The sequence below is a fragment of the Ictidomys tridecemlineatus genome, chromosome 5 (genome assembly GCF_052094955.1).
Source record: "Ictidomys tridecemlineatus isolate mIctTri1 chromosome 5, mIctTri1.hap1, whole genome shotgun sequence".
NCBI lineage: Eukaryota > Metazoa > Chordata > Mammalia > Rodentia > Sciuridae > Ictidomys > Ictidomys tridecemlineatus.
In genome coordinates, this window is record NC_135481.1 from 65,638,007 (window position 1) to 65,650,259 (window position 12,253).

At 41.2% G+C, this 12,253-nt stretch overlaps 1 long non-coding RNA gene across 1 annotated transcript; it reads right to left on the reverse strand.

Annotated features, from left to right (window-relative positions):
• Nucleotides 1-8,790: 8,790 nt before the first annotated feature.
• On the reverse strand, nucleotides 8,791-11,678 carry LOC120886607 (uncharacterized). The gene is made up of 2 exons (XR_005729672.2): nucleotides 11,520-11,678; nucleotides 8,791-8,949 (listed from the first exon to the last, which is right to left on the reverse strand). It is a non-coding gene; the product is annotated as an uncharacterized LOC120886607 (long non-coding RNA).
• Between the last annotated feature and the right edge of the window lie 575 nt (nucleotides 11,679-12,253).

Below are 12,253 nucleotides of genomic sequence, written 5' to 3' on the forward strand. Positions count from 1 at the left end.
GGGGTGTTTGCTCATCCGAGGGCTTTACGTGCCAACGGGAAACTAGGCTGCACCCCACTCTCTCCCCTTGATATTTTTCTCCCTGAGGTACACATTCCCTCCAGTTCTTTTCTCTCTTTGGTTTTTATATTAACAAATTTTCATCTCTTTGGCACACAACACCCTTTTCATCCATTTTTTCATTTCTTTAAACCTGAGCCAGCATTTCCAAAATTGCATTCTAGATGATATCCAAGATGTTTCTAGATATTTGTCAAATTTAAATACACACACACACACACACACACACGCATATGTGTATTTCAATAAGATTAGGAAACTATTTCTCTTTCCCCAACTCCATTATACATATGCAGAACATGTTAGCACACTAAAGACCCCGAATTAATTTAAAAAAATGTGTATCTGTTTAGTTCAGGGCTTCTAGAACTTATTTGAACAAAGAACATTATTTTGTTTTTCTAGACATTTTTCATAGAAGCAGACCCACATATAGGTAGCTTCCTATAAGCTCAGCCAATTGGTTCTTTCCCCAAAATTTTGGATTCAGGACTGAAAAACCTTAAGTAAAAGAACAAACTTGGCATTGAGAGAAGTAGAGACAGAGATTAAGAGAAAGGAGGTATCCCCCAAAAGCTCCCTCCCTGACTCTTCCTGTAGCCCAGCTACACCCCCCCAACCCTACACACACTTGGATTCTTTGAGATATTCTTATAACCCACCCATAAATTTTCTCCTTTCTTTTTCCTGCTTGCTTTTTTGGGGGTGGGGGTCTGGAATTGATTTTTTCTTCTTGTCAATTGATCAATACAGCAGGACAAAAAGGACATTCGTTATGTGTCAAACACATCAAATGCTAGAACTTGTAACCCACACACTGGTCATTTTCCATTTCCCAATCTTTTCATTTTTCTTTTCTGTGTTTTTAACAGAAAGTACAGTTTTCACGGAAAGAAAGAAATTGATTCTGTAGGTACAAGATGTTAAGGAATCTTGCATTTAGGTTTTCAATCAATCTATGAAAAAAACTGATTACTTTTTTAAAAATGCTTTCAAATTGCCCCACCATTTTAAGTACTTGTATATTATATTGAGCTTTACTTCTTAAAGATCTTTTTTCTTTTTAAAGACTTCTGAAGTTTGTTTGTCTGTTTTCCCCTGAGGGAAGTATTTCAGCTGGTTTATTCTGTTTGAGTACAAACAGGATTTGGCCATTTTAAAACTCATATGCATCAAACCTTGACATGGTGATTGCATTTCAAAAGCATAGCTCTAGACTGAAGACTATATTTTGGTGGGGGTGAGTATCAGAAAGTAAAAAATAATCTAACTTTATTATCACTATCCATCTTAAACCTAACGATTTAAGAATCATTTTCTTAGAAATAAGCCAACACAAAAAGCTGAACCAGCAAATGATATTAGAGGAATGAAATTAAAAGTACTGAAACTTAGAAATAATCAGAGAAATAGAAACTAAAGCAAGGCACATTTTTCTATTAGCACATACACATGCATATGCACATACCGGTGTCCTCTTGGGAAATAATCTGGCATAACCTGTTGGTTCTCTGAATCTACAGATTCTATATCTTCAGGAATTCAATAAGCTATGGATTGAGAATGTTAGAAACAAAACAAAAACAATAAAAATAGCCAGGCACCTTGGTACACGGCTGTAATCCCAGCAGCTCAGGAGGCTGAGGCAGGAGGATTGTGAGTTCAAAGCCAGTATCAGTAACTTAGAGAGGCTCTAAGCAATTCAATGAGACCTTGTCTCAAAATAAAATGTAAAAAGGGTTGGGGAAATGGCTCAGTGGTTAAGCCATGTCCCTGGTTTCAATCCCTAGTACCAAAAAAGAAAATAAAAATTATCCAAATTCAAAAACAAAATAGTATACCAACTATTTGCACAGCACTTACTTTATATTAAGTATTTTAATTTTTTTAGAGAGAGAGAGAGAGAATTTTTTTAACATTTATTTTTTAGTTTTTGGTGGACACAACATCTTTATTTTTTTATGTGATGCTGAGGATTGAACCCAGCGCTCCGAGCACGCCAGGCAAGTGTGCTACCGCTTGAGCCACATCCCCAGCCCTAAGTATTTTAAATCAGATACCAAATTCTAGGAAGCACAAGTCGCCATATATCATGGAATAGTATTTGCATATAGCCTATGAACATCCTTCTGTGTATTTCAAATCATCTCGTTGGTATCCCTGGGGGATTTGCTCCAGGACACCCCTCCAAACTCTATAGATGCTCAAGTCCCTCAAATAAAATGGCTTTGAATTTGCATATAAATTACTACACATCTTCCGATATATTTTAAATTATCTTTACATTACTTATAGTACATAATACAATGTAAATGCTCCGTAAATAGTTGTCATGCTGTACTGTTCACTGAATAAGGATAAGAAAACAAGTTGGTACGGTTCAATACAGATGCAATTTTTTTTGTACTGGGGATTGAAGTCAGGGGCACTCAACCACTGAGCCACATCCCCAGTCCTATTTTGTATTTTATTTAGAGTCAGGTCTCACTGAGTTGCTTAGTGCCTTGTTGTGGCTGATCTAGCTTTGAATTTGTGATGCTTCTGTCTCAGCCTCCTGAGCTACTGGGATTATAAACGTGTGCCACACCAAGCTCAAATATTTTTGATCTATAGTTGGTTGAATCTGCAATTGCAAAACCCACAGATATGGAGAGCCAACAATATGGACACCCTTTCTTTTAACATGTTGTTACTTTATTGGGCTTTATTCATGTGCGTGAAGAAGAGTAAAAATAAAATCCTCTCAATGTATTACAATTCTATCAGAAAACCACTGTGAAAGAAATAATTATATTTTCTTTTGTTATTGCTATTACTATTACTCTAACAAACACAATAAATGAAATACAATATCCCTGAGGTAAGCTTTGCCTTCCCCCACCATAGATCTAAGCAAATTCTCCTGCATAATGTCACTATGCAGCTCCCTTTGCCAAACACAATGACCTTCTTTCCTCCCCATTGTCACAAGGGCCTCACAGCATTTGATATCACTGACCCCCCGTCATTGCAACTTTCTCTGATTTAACTCCCATGACACCACTACTAACAGCTCTTGAGGTATTGCTGTGTTTGTTTTTAGCACTTACAAGTATGGACTCACTTAATCCTCATGAGCAGCTACGTTTATTAGCTCAGTTTTACAAATGGGAAAATTGATGAATACACAGGTTAAGTTGCCCAAGATAACTCATCTGGTTAAATAGCAGAGTCCAAATCTGAATTCAGCCAATTCCACTTGAAGACCATGTTCCTGTACCAAAGCTCATCATGTCCAAGCTGCCATGCCATGCCGAGTGACTACTCATGGGCCCTTTGCTCTTTTGTCATTGCTTTCTCTCATTTAGCCCACCCGGAAAAGAAGCCTAGGATCTATTCTGCACAAAGTTCCTTCCTCCTAGACGTAAAAATCATTTTAATGTAGGGAAGGCTCAGCCTTTTTCTGAGAAAGCACAGAAATACTTGCCCCATGTTTAATAAATGCTATTATTTTATTACATGAGAATAGTACTTTTTACTTTTCAAGGGGCTTCCAGTACATATTTTTATTTGATCTTCACAATCAAGTTTATTCTATTTCTTCTGAACTTTTGATCTCCCTATTTTTTCAGGACACTAGCACTCTCCTGTACTCAAAATCAGAGCCATCTTTAATTCTTCTTTCTTCCCTAGTTTCCACAGTTTGATCCGCTGCCTGGTCCTATCGATTCCACTTCCACAGAGATTTTGAGCCTTTCTCCTTCTATTCATTTCCCCTGCTGTTAAAGTACCACTGTAAGAAACGTCATCCCACTTACTCCAAACCTTCAATGTTCCCTGCTCCCACAAAATTGCGTGCAATCTCTAGAAGCAAACATTAAGGTTTTTTTTCACAACCTATCTTCACCTTAGTTTTCAGCATTAACCTGAAACAGTGCACTATATGTCCTACGGTCATTCACATTAGAACAAATCAGACCCAATCTTTAAACAAAAGAGAGCCCTGTAGAGTTGCAGATTAAATAACACGTATTTTGTCTCCTAAGTGTCAGACTTCTCTTAACAAATGACTTCAGAATAATTTGACCCCAAAAGCCCTTAAAACATCTTGCAGCCATCCGCCGAAATGACTTCATTTATTTAAAAAAAAAAAAAAAAAAGAGCCTAATTCATGTGACTATCCTCCTCAGTCAAGTCTATAACGCACCCCCAAGTGCTGGCAGCAACGCTCCTCCTGTTCCACACTGTAGAAAAGGAAGCAGGGAGAGTGACGGGAAGTGGTAGGCCCCTGAAATTATGAGAATCTTGTTTAAAAGTTCTCCTTTAAAAGAGATGGTTCTCAAAGAAGAGATACGTGGGAGTCAGAAGGAACCAGTCATTACATCTTGGCTATAAACAATGTCTATAGCCTTGAAAGATGAAAACAGCGAGGACAGGTAGAAAGATTTTTCTCTGGCTTTGATTTTCTAGAGAATTTACTTCTCTGAATCATCTTGAAACCTAATTTTGGCAATAGTATTTAAAGTCTACATTTTTTAAAAAGTAAAAGTAACCTTATTCTCTGATTATATTTAGCCTGGGAGTTTGGCAACACGGCTAAGGCCCTGAAGGGCCCCAAGTGGCAGCGTACCATAATTGCAGGCTTGTACTTGACCCCTTGAAGGTTCTCCAACTTAATCCTGTCCTTGGTTCCAAAAGGTCACACTACTGCCTACATGGTGGTATTTCAGGATTCCATTAGGACTAACTTACTAATCACCTTTAAGAGATCCCTACTATCTGGCTTTAAGAGATCCCCACTATGATGCCTTATATTGTTCTTGTAGAGCTTTATTCCTTTTCACAAAAATCTTGGGATAGAGACAACCGATTATGTGTCATTTGCACCTTGAAGTAAAAGGTTATAGTTTGGTGTGGGTAAGATCATGGCTCTGCTGAGGAGGATTCTGACGGTAGAGATACACTCCAGGGCCTTCAGAAGAGAAGAGATCTTACGCTTCTTTCACTGGGAAGGGCTCAAAATGGAGAGGGTAGATGAACCAAAGGCAATTTTTGTTAATCTCAGTGTTTTCTTTTTATAAACCATGGTCAGCTTCAGGAAGAAGTAGCTTTGATGGAAGCTAAGACATGTTGATGATAAATGAAAAGCATCGGGAGTTGGACGGTTGGAGAGGTTGCAGGGACAGGAGTGACAGGGGAGACCAACCCTCCCAAGTCTCTACTTTTGACTGCTAGTGCTAGCAAGCCATTCTGCAATCGTCCTGAGAAATTGGTTTAGCCTAGTTCTCAGCACATGCCACTAAGGCTTTCTGCTTCTTTGCCTCGGGTTCTGAAGACCTCCATTACCTGGTTATAGTTTAACACATGCCAGTGGCTGATTTCTCTAACATTTTTTAGGAAAAAAAAATAAACAGGGTAAAAATTAAAACCCAGGAAATCAATCTAATGTTAATACTAAGGTCTTTTTTACTCTCCACAGCTTGTCTGGGAGAAGGTCCGTGAATGATGCTTCTTTTCTAAGAGGAGAAAGGAGATTGGAACAATGCCAAACCACAGAATTTTATCCTATCCCATCCCTGATTCCAACATTAACTCAGTTATGCAGATAACCAAAACTCCAAAAGATGCCTGCACTTCTAGTGGCTCATTCCAAGGCAGAAAAGTGTATATTTTATATATTTATTCACACACACAGACACACACACACACTTACTTTCCCTACATCAAAACCAGATGAATAGGATTATTTGCCAACACCTTAGGCTGTGAACCCAGCACTGTACTCAGCTGTGTGCCTTCACAGTAGAGCATGGCAAAGGATGTGCCTAGGTCAGTGAAATCTCAGACAACACTTTCCTTTTAGGAAGAAAATATGGAAACTTTCTAAACCCTACCTCTTCATAGAATTTCCACATTGATCTTTAAGGGGCTATTTGCAATCATCCTGAGGAAATAATTCAAGAAATTCTGAATTACCTCTCATTATCTTCTGATGCTCCTCTTCTGCTTTAAATGGGTAATTGTTGTGTTTCCAGAGGTAGAAACCTATTGTTCAAGTCAGCTTTCTCATGGCTGTGACTAAAAGACCTGACAGGAACAATTTTAGGGGAGGAAAAATTTATTTAGGATCTCACAGTTTAAGAGGTCTCTGATCATAGAAGACCGGTTCCGGAAAAGGCAGAACATCATGGCAGAAGTGTGTGGCAGAGGGAAGCAGCTCACAGGTTGATCAGGAAGCAGAGAGAGACTAAGCTCAGCTCACCAAATATATACCCCAAAGGCACACCCTCAATGACCCAACTCCTCCAGCCACACCCCACCTGCCTTCAGGGAATTAATTCACTGGTAGGGTTAAGGCTCTGATAACCCAATCATTTCTCCTCTAAACCTTCTTGCATTGTCTCACACAAGAGATTTGGGGGGACACCTCACATTCTAACTCTAACACCTATCTTCCACAGCCTGGCTCTGCAGTTAGTACTTGAAGCTGCACTCTCCGCCATAACCATCAGCCGCATGTGGCTCTCACAGTCTTGAAACAGCTGATCTGACTGAGGTATGCTTCGAGCCCAAAATAAATAGCAGATTTTTGAAGCCTCACTAAGAAACAACGAAAATATCTCATTATCATTTTTACATGTTCAGTGGTAATATTTTGAATGTAATAAATAAAATATATTATTATTTAATAATACATTATTAAAATCAATTTCATTTGTTTCTCCATTTTTAATTTGGCTCCTAGTTAACTTAAAGTGCCTTGCATTTTATTTCTACCTAGGTGTCTCATTCCTTGCTGCATATTAGAATCAGAGAGCTTTTGAAAAATCATCTGATGCCAGGGTCTCACCCCAGATGACTTAAGTCTGAATAACTGGGGTTGGGGCTCAACATTGGTATTCTTTCCTGTTTTGAAAGTTCCCCAGGTGACTCTAATGAACAGCCAACATCCAACAAGGAAAAAGACTGCTTCGAACTCTGGAATTCTCTAAGACTCTAATGACAACTCATGCAGGTTAAAAGTTCAGGGTTGTTTTCTCCCTTATTCTGTATAATCAACTTTGTTCTGATCTATTTCTCCCTAAAGAAACAGTGAAATGTTTTTCAAGTCATGCAAGTTAGAACTTTGTTTGTTTTATTTTTTAATGAAGTTCACATGAATCCAGGATGCTGCCAGGGCTGGAAAAAAACTGCATTGAATTTGGGATTTGAAGGTTGATGAGTAACATGTAATCCTTCCTCAGGCTTCTTCTTAGACTTGCTGTTTTTCTTCTTGGAGGCACCTGCTTTGTTCCTACTAATATTATGGAACGCATCACAGTGCTTCTCAGACTTTAAAGTGCCTGAGAATCACTTGGGGATACTGATTCAGTAAGTGGCCAAGATCCTGCCTTTCTAAGGAGTCCTGCTGATACCCATGCTGCTGGCCCATGGACTGCTTAGTGAGAAGCAAAGCATCACCACGGCTAAGGGAATTAGCTAAGGCTCACCTGGTAGGTGGAACTTGTGCACAGCCTCCCAGTCATGCAAAGAATGCCAAGAGCACAGACTCGGCTTTCTATAATGAACCCAGAGCAAACTTTTAAATGAAGACTGCATATTATAATAGGCATATTATACTTAGAGGTATGCTTTTCCTCCATGGGTAAACTGAGCTTCCTGAGAATGTGACACCGTGTTAATCTCAACTATTAGACCTGACGCCTAGCAGGCATTCTTTCTTCTATCCACAGGAGCTAAAAAGGAGCCTGAGTTCAAGAAGAACCTTGGAGCGGGACAAATGCCATTCACGCTTACCCAGACCTCCCTGTCTCCACCATCAGGAGTCGAGACATTCCCATGCACACACCACTCCCTGCCCCTCATTACCACCCTCTGCCCTGGGTTCCTGAGGACTAACTGCATCTTGCTTTTTTATCCCTGTCTGTGTCTGTGGCCATAGGAAATCCAAATTCTCAGATTACCTTTCTCCTCCCACTCTCTGCCCCCCATTAGGCTTCACACATCCCTCATTCTGTCTCCATCTTCCCATTTCAAGACTCCTCCATGTGCCCTTTGTCTTCACAATCCTCTAGCCAAGTCCCTTCTCTCCGTCCTGAACCTTCCCTTCCCCTGGATCCCTGAGACACCACTGCCTAGGCAACCTGGTTCTGCACCAGTGATGCTTTTCCCTCATTCTTCCAACCCTTGGGCCTGGAGGCTGAATGATTTTGCCCTTGCCCACAAACACTGCTTCCATACCATTTACCCTCCTCCCTGGTTAAAAATCCTCTGCACTTCCTTCCACTCTCCTGGTAGCTATTCTCTACTCCCAGCTCATTGTTTGATTATTTCAGCTCCTGGCTCATTTGTTCTCCCCTATACTACTTTCTCTATTCTTATTGATTTCAATACATTTCAATACAGGGGTCCAACAACCTGTCCTCTTGGTCACATGAACTTCTCTTCTCCAACAATCTTGGAGGAGATTCTTACCCAGTGGTTCATGGGCCAGCAGCATAGGTATCACTAGGACTCCTTAGGAAAACAGGGTCATGGCCACTTACTAAATCAACATCTGCATTTTAACCAGATCCCCAGATGACTCTCAGGCACTTTCAAGTTTGAGGAGCACTGTGATGCATTCCATATTATTTAGTGACAAAGCAACCACCCATTACCAAGGAGATATCCTCCCAGACCAATAATTTCAGCATCTCCAATTTGGTAGAGGGAGAATAATTTTTAGAAAATATTATAAATCTGACTAAATAAGCACATTCTAGATGTATTTCATTGTTTTGTGCTACATCACACTTTTGGGTTGGGTGGAGAGATTCCATGTGATGGTGCAGGGGCGCAGGCTCCTTCTGGCCCGAGGTGTGGCCATTCCCTGGTCTCACAGTTCTTGGCTGGATTCTCTGCACTCCGCTGGAAGACAGAAAGGAGGGAGGAGATATGATTGCACGAGGGGACTTCTTATGTGCCAGGCCTAGAAACTGGGCACATCTCTTCCATCACATTCCTTTTGCCAGAACCAGTCATTGAACACATCTAACTTTAAAGAGAGATTTTTAAAAAAATGTAACTCAGCCATGCTTAGTGGAGAACAACCACACCATCCTTATTCTCATTTTTATTCAGTCTCTGGCCACTTTCCTCCCACTGGGACTTCCCCTATATTAATCCCACCACCTTTTTATGCCCCTTGCCCTCTTCGCTCTACAGCCCGCTTAAATGATCAGGTCAATTGTCACTATGACCCCTGAGCATCTGATCTCTATTCCCTCACCCCTCTCCAGTTTCTGTCACCTGCAACACCTCAATCCTGGTTAAACCAGCAAACTGAGCTTGCCTCTGAGCAGCTACATGTGGCTGGGGACAAACTCATAATGACACTCTCTGATCCCACTTTGTGTTCTAGGTGAACGTTGAAAAGCTCCTCCTGCTGCCAGGCAACCATGACCACGCCCCAATGGGTAGATCTCCCGCTGACCTGGCAGTCCACACAGTGCCTTATCCCTCCCTGGGCTTTTGATGTCATCTCCCCCTCCTTCCTTCCTGAACATGAGCTGGCTTATCATTTCACAGAGAAAACTGGAGCCAGCATCAGCAACCATATGTGCTGCCTCAATCTGATCCTACAGCTTCCTGTCAATGTGCCCAGCTAATGCCAAGCCCCCACTGCACGCAGACTTCATCCCCTCCCACCTACTCAAGGTTGTTGCTGCAGCAACTCTGCTGGCTTGTTCTCTTGTTCTCTCTCTCTCTCTCTCTCTCTCTCTCTCTCTCTCTCTCTCACACACACACACACACACACACACACACTCACACACACACACATCAAGAATTCCTCATCTCATGCATTAGTCTCATCATCACACAAAAATGCTATTATCATTCCCACTAAAAACAAAAATATTAAAAAAACCCTCTTAACCCAGTTCCCTGTAAGCTACTTTCTATTTCTCTATTCTGTCTCCAATTCCTCCCCACATTGGCTTTAACTCCTCTGCTTTTGTTAGAGTAACTAGTGGCCTCCCCAGTACTAAATCTGATGGTCACCTCTCAGTTCTCTTACTCAACCACCAGCAGCTTTGGCTACATTCTTCTGACCCCTTCCCTCACCTTTCCACCACACCAGCTTCCCTCCGGTTCTAGGATACCACACTCCTTTGACTTCTCCCTCATTGCTCTGCTCTGCTGGCTCCTCCTTGTGGCCCCCACCTCCTGGGGAGGGCTGAAACTCAGTCCTCGCACTTTTCCCCCATCTGCACCACAGCTCCTTGGTGACTTCATACGGACTCTGGCATAAAGCCACCTATATGCTTATGGTCCCACATATGCACCTCCTGCTTTTCCTAACTCCAGACTCTTGGTCCAGTGTGTCCTACTGTCTCTACTTGGGAATCAAACTCAAATAACCAAAAGCAAACTTTAATATCAATCCCCAAACTGGATCCACCTATGACCTTCCCACCTTGAAAGTAATTCAGTCCTTTACGTCACTCTGGGAAAAGAAGGAGGAGGAGGAGGAGGAGGAGGAGGAGGAGAAGAAGAAGAAAAACAATAGCAACAACAATATCAAAAGAAACTTGGAGTTCTTTTCTAATTCCACTCTATTTCTTATGCCCCTCTTCAACCTGTCAGGCAATCCTGCAGAATTTCCTCCTACACTGGCTCCACCTCAGTCCATGTCACTGAGATTCTCCCCCTGGATCCCTGCAGGTTCCTCCTCATGTGTCTCCTTCTTGCATCCTTGTCTTCCTAAAATATATGCTCAAGGCTGCAGGCAGAGTGATCCTGTTATACTACAAGTCTTATCCCTTCAGTTTCTCACCACCCTTCCACCAGTAGGCTTTCTGTCCTACTCAATGTAAAAGCCAAAGTCTCAGAATGACCTATAAAACCTGACATCATCTCATCATTTTCTCTTTAGCTTCATTCTCTAGTCCTCAACTGCTCTTCACTGAGACCAACCTGGCCTTGGCTGCTCCTCAGACATGCTCAGTATGCCCGAGGGCCCTTGCACTGGCTGCAAAAAAAAACCAAACCAAACCAAAACAAAACAAAAAACCCTTTAAATAGCATTTCATCTTATTCTAACATTTTATGATTTACTTATTATGTTTATTCTTTTATGCCCTGTCTTTTCTCACTAGAATGTAAACTCCAAAAGGGTAGGGATTTTTTTTTTTGCCACTGTTATATCCCAACACCTATTTAATAGTGCTTCATAAACACTTTAAATAAATAAATGAATGTAAATGTCTCAGTAGTGTTTATCCAGGAGCCACTTTGTAAATTTCCATTGCACTAGAAAATTACATTATTCTACAACTCTTATTCTATGTGGTTATACTTTGTTTAAGAGTGCTTCCAGCTTTAGTAAAAAGTGATTTTTTTAAGCACAGAGTGAATTTTTAAGATACAGAAAAACTGGAAAGGTGTATCTGTGTCATTTCATGCAAAGCTTGCTTTGGTAGGGCCGTCTCTCTCACCTTCACATTTGCTGTTCCAGATATCTGAGGCTGACTAATTAGCACCAAGGCCTCAGCTCCTGCAGCCTTCGTCTGGCCTTTGGCTGGATTCAATGTTCAACATGTCTATTGTTAGCCTTTACTTGTTTTTCAAGGCTCTGCTTCTCCAGTCCACTTATGTTACACCTAATAACAAAGAAACACACACACTCAGACACACATACACGCAGGACCTGAAAAAGGATGAGGTGGTGGCAGTGGAGGAAGAGGTAGATGAAAAAGCTACCATTGTCTGTGGCTTTGCATATATGACATTGCTCAGTGCAGGCCTGAGCTTTGTCATCTTTTAGCTTTCCTAAACCTGATTTTTGGAAAAACCCAGTTTTGCTTCATTGGAATCTTCAGCAATTGGGCCCAGGTGTGTGAGCACAGTTTAAATTCCCTAAAGACTTTTCTGACTACAGTCAGGTTTGAGCAATATGAGATGAGGCACTTCACATGATCTTGATTCATCTTCGGAATGGCAAAAGAAGGTAGAAAATTGTCAATTTATAGACAATGAAGCCAAATCTAAGAAAAGTTGAGAACTTGCCCCAGGTCACACAGGAAGTGACAAAACCAAGACTTAAATGCAAGCCTTTCTACAGGTACATATCACACCAAGTCCTAATGAACCCTGTCAGGGATGGGCCATGCTGAGTCCTTGGTGGAACCGAGGCATCAGTCACTCTCAGAAACCTCAGAAATGCCCATGA